Below are 5,208 nucleotides of genomic sequence, written 5' to 3' on the forward strand. Positions count from 1 at the left end.
TCATTTTAGGGATGGAGCAGAGATAAATGCACATGTTCAATTATGCATAAATCACCCCAGACAATAATCAAAATAATCCGATGACTCGTGAAAGTAATAAGATCCCCATTAGATGCTATCAGAGGAGAATACTTTTCAGGAAAATGATGTCAGGGAATCACTGCCTCACTTGGGAAATAGTAATAGGGGATTATACAGTCAATTCAAACCCTCACTATGACACAATAATTGTGTGCTTCTGAGCATGAATTAGAATACTCATATTTGTGTTTACTTTCTTACAAACACCAGGATAGAAAATATTTACTTAGAAGCTATCTATAATACTTTGTAACTTAGATATGAATGATGCTCAGATTATTATAACATTCCATGGTTCTGAGTACTGGACAAATCACCATCTAATACACTCAAATTCAGGACATATTGGAGCCTTAAATGATAGGATTGCCCGACTGTCTTTTCCTGCTTTAGAATCCCTTATCTAAAACACCATAGTCTATCTAAACAGCCTACCCATAGAGCCTTAAACCACATTACTAGGCTTCAGTGGTAGAAAGTTGCATGAAAACAATGTTTCGAATTTAACATTTGCAGTTTAATATATCTACAAAAAATAACACCTGATTACGCTTGGTTAGTAGAAAGAATAATGTCCCCCAAAGAGGTCCATATCCTAATCCCCAGGATCTGCAAGTAGGTTATCTTATTTAGATAAGAAGAGAATTAAGGTTGCAGATGCAATTAAGGTTACTAATCAGCTGACTTTAAAATAAAGAGATTATCCTGGATTATCTGGGTGGGGCCCAAGATTCTTTAAATGGAGGGGGAAGAAGAGGCAAAAGAGGCAGAGAAGTGGCATCCTGAGAAAGGCTTGACTAGCCATTGCTGGCTTTGAAGATGGAAGGGGAACATGAACCAAGGAATGAAAATGGCTCCTAGAAACTGAGAAAGGAAAGGAAAAAAAAAGTTTCCCCCAAAGCCTCCAGACAGAAACACAGCCCCATTGAGACACCTTGGCTTTCACTCAGTAAGACCCATTTCAGACTTCTAACCTCTAGAACTTCAAGATAATAATTTTTTCAATTGTTTTAAGCCACTAAGTTTGGGCTAATATGATACAGCAGCAATAAAGAACTAATATACTTGATTAATGGTCATGGTGTTTAATATAAATAACATAGAGACACGAGGAAAGACAGCTACTATTTCCAGTTTGCCCCAAGACTATTCACTGGAGGCGCTTGTGTCTCCAGCATTTATTCTAAAATAACTTACAGATTACAGTCCTAAACTTACCCCCAAAGTTTGCCATGAAATACGTTCCTTTTATTATTATTTTTGCATCACTCTAGTATATTGATAGTCTTTGGAAACAAATGACATCATTCTATTTATAGCATTCTGTTTTTAGTAGTGGTATATCTATTTATAAAATATAGTAATTCTCGATCACTGAAAATATCAAATCCTAGAAAAAAATAGCTTTCCTACGCGTCATATTAAATTAACGTTGGGAGCAAGGTGCACTTTTTTTTCTAAACGAGAAAATGATTAATAGTCATATAACGCTGTCATAATGTCTTTTTTTCCATTTCGGGGCTTCGCTATTGTTTTGCCTTTATGAGTCCCTTAGCACCTGTTGCTCTAGTATTTGATGATCACTTTTCTTTATAGCACATATTTATGCTTATTAAGAAAAAAGTTTCCCATTAGGTTGACCATGCATCATCTTAGGTTAGGGTACTCCACTGGACAGAACTCCTTAGATAGATAGAACTCCCTCATGGACCACTAGCCTACTTGCAAATGCCTTCCCTGATGACGGTCCTTGTTCAATTAGCTAAGACCATAAGGAAGAATCACAATGTTCAAAGCATGGTAAAAAGCCTACATAAAGTAAAGGGGATGATATTATTGGCTGGTATCTCACATGGTCTCTCACATAAGTACCCAAAGCTCTAGTTTATTCTCTGAACTTCCAATTCAACACCTAAATCACTTAAATTATAAAGATGCTATTATTTATCTTACTTTTAAAAATGTATTTTGGAAAAGGAATTTTTCTGTCTCCTCTGTATTCTAATTCGGTCTTCAGCTATCTTTAGTGTAAGGATGTATTTGATGATGTTTTATAAAATAAGTTATAAGAATTATAAGGTCAATTCCTACTGAAAATAAGAGTCAGCATTCTCTTTGTAACAATCTATTTAAACTTAACAGAGAATTGTCGACATGGCCCCTTCTTTTATTTCCAGATTAAAGAGCCCAATCCTCTGACCTCCCTGTCATACTTACTTGAGGCAGTTTGCCATAGTATCTGAGACCAGAGCCTCTAAAGCAGATTCTCTGGGTTCATATCCTTGTTTCATGTCTTACTAACAGCATTATCTTTGGAAAGTCACCTAATCTGTGCCTTAACATTTTTATTTATCTATAAAATGGGAATCATCATAATAATAGTACATTCCTATAGGGTTCTAGAAGATTCTGATCACCAATTCCCAGTGTGTGGGTGTTGGGTTTAATTAATTTGCTAGAGTGATTCACAGAACTCATAAAAACATTTATTAGATTTTGGATTATTATAAAAGGATGTAACTCAGGAATAGTCAGATGCAAGAGATACATAGGGAAAGGGCATAGGAAAGAGTTGTGGAGCTTCTATGCTCTCTTTGAAAATGTCACTCTCCCCAAATCTCCATATGTCCACCAACTGAGAAGCTCTCTGAAGCCCCTCCTTTTGTGTTTTTATGGAGGCTTCATCACACAGGCATTATTGATTCAATCATTGGCCATTAGCAATCAATTCAACTTCCATCTTCCCTCCCCTACCCAGAGGTCAGGGGGGTGAGACTAAATGGTTCAATCCCCTAATCATCTGTTGGTTCTCCTAGCAACAAGTCCACATCCTTAGGTGCTTTTCAAATGTATAACAAAAGACACTAACAACAAAAGACACCTTTATGGTTCTTAATACTTAGAAAATTGCAATGGTTCTATGCTAGGAAAGAGCAAGAAGATTCTCTCTCTCTCTTTCTCTCTCTCTCTCTCTCTCTCTCTATAAATATATCATATATATATAATTATTATTATTGTAAATCATAGTATCACAAGTGCTTATAATTTTTAAATAAATTTATGAACATAATGAATAATATATGAACATTGCACAAATGTAGTAAACAAAGCTATATTTTTAAATCCATTTCTCTATCTCTTACCCTCTCCCATCTTTTATTTTCTAAGAGATAACTTGTTTGTTTCAATAAAATAGAGGCATTCCAACTTCTTGAATGTAAAATTGAATGAGCCTAAAGTCCTGGAATTAAGATCAGTTGTCGTTGTCCTGAAAATATATGTTCTATGACCATAGAATTAACAATAAGTATACTTTGATCAGCCATCTTAAAAATGCATTTTGGTGATCAAAAATATAAAAATGTCAGTGTTTCTGTACTAATTACAATTAACAGAGAAAAAAGAGGGTTAGCTTAGTGGGGAAAAACGTGGTGTTTGCATCACAAAATCTGGGTCTAAAAATTGTCTCCACCATGTACCAGCTATGTGACATATCAGTTAGGATAATATTAGCTGCCATAACAAATAGAACTCACTCAGAGGTTTACTTCTCACTCAAATAACAGTCTAAGACAAACAGCCCTCCTTGTTAGGTGGGGGGCTTTCTTCCTGGTGGTGATTCATCTCCTTTCATCTTGAGGTCTCAAGTTGCTCAGGGCTTTGTTGTTGTCTGTCTGTACTTGATTATCCAAAAGGGAAAGAGTATGTAAAGGAGGAAAACCTACTTTTAAAAAACCATGATATGTAAATGGCACGATCCAATTCTGTTCTCATTCCACAGCCTAAAACTAGGTCACATGTCCACATCTAATTGCCAAGGAAGCTAAGAAATGTAAAATATTTTTGCCCCAGACAGACAAAAGTGGTATTTCTGCATATCTGGAAATTTCTATCATGTGACTGGACAAGTTGCTTCATTTCTTATAGCCTCAGTTTTGTCATTTGTAATAATAATAATAGTTGCAGTAATAATAGTTCTTAATCCAATGGGTTACCATGAGGCACAAATGTTCCTGACTCAGGGTAAGCTACCTTGGGAAAAAATAAAAGTAGCTATTATTTTCAATATTATTTCAAGGTGAATATACTACTGACATTAGAACAGCAGCTGAATTTTGTATATAAAAATAGCAAATTTTTTCAATGTCTTCATGTACTACTGCTCTAGCTATATAATCTGAATTTTATCATGGCTTTCTTTACCACCAAATAAAACCTTTATCAACTCTGATGTTATTTGTTAGTTCATTTGTACTTCTCAAGGGGGTGAACAATTTATTTAAAGATTCTAGTCTCCAAATTATTTACAATAATACTTACAGAACAATCCTAATCTTCAAATGCATCTGTTGAAATAATACCATGTTTTTATGATACTGCTTGAAATAAGAATCTTGTGAATTGAGGCATGAAAAATTCCTGTTTACATGGATCCTCACTTTAATATGAAAATTTATAGTGAAATTCACAAAATCTTTAGGTTAAGAGGATCTTATTTGTCATCTCATCCTGCAATTTCTTAACCAAGGCTACCCTTGTGCCCCTTTCAAATGTTCTTGCTGAGCACTGGTTCAGTTGAAGTCTAAACAGCACTGCCTCCTAAGGGTACACAGCCATTGTTGGACAGTTCTAATTATCCTTATTTTTAGTCAAAAAATCTGCAACCTGGTTATAGCTATACATTAGATTAAGCTTTACCTGTTGTGACACATATGTAATTACTCTTCTAAATGTTATTCTTTCAGTCTACGGCCATGTCACCCTGAACATACCCCATCTGGTCTGATCTTGGAAGCCAAGCAGGGTCGGGCCTGGTTAGTACTTGGATGAGAGACCACCTAGGAAGACTGGGTGCTGTAGGCATAAAAAAATAAATAAATAATAATAATAATAACAATAATAATAAAAATAATAAATAAATGTCATTCTTTCAAATGTTAAAGATTTAGTAGTTTTTAAGTAATGTTGTATTCAGGTTAAATATTTCCAATTCCTTTCTTATTTTTTATATTAGAAGGCTTTGAATGTCCCTTCATCATCATGTTTTCTATACACTTACTCCTGTTTAACATAAAGCTCTTAAAATCCATGCTTTGGGGCAAATATAACTCTCTATAATTGTCCAGC

At 34.8% G+C, this 5,208-nt stretch overlaps 1 pseudogene; it reads left to right on the forward strand.

The window, feature by feature from the left end:
* Positions 1 to 4,825: 4,825 nt before the first annotated feature.
* On the forward strand, positions 4,826 to 4,944 carry LOC120595148 (uncharacterized; annotated as a pseudogene).
* Positions 4,945 to 5,208: the final 264 nt, after the last annotated feature.

This window comes from Pteropus medius, unplaced genomic scaffold (genome assembly GCF_902729225.1).
Source record: "Pteropus medius unplaced genomic scaffold, Ma_sr-lr_union100, whole genome shotgun sequence".
In the NCBI taxonomy this organism is placed as follows: Eukaryota; Metazoa; Chordata; class Mammalia; order Chiroptera; family Pteropodidae; genus Pteropus; species Pteropus medius.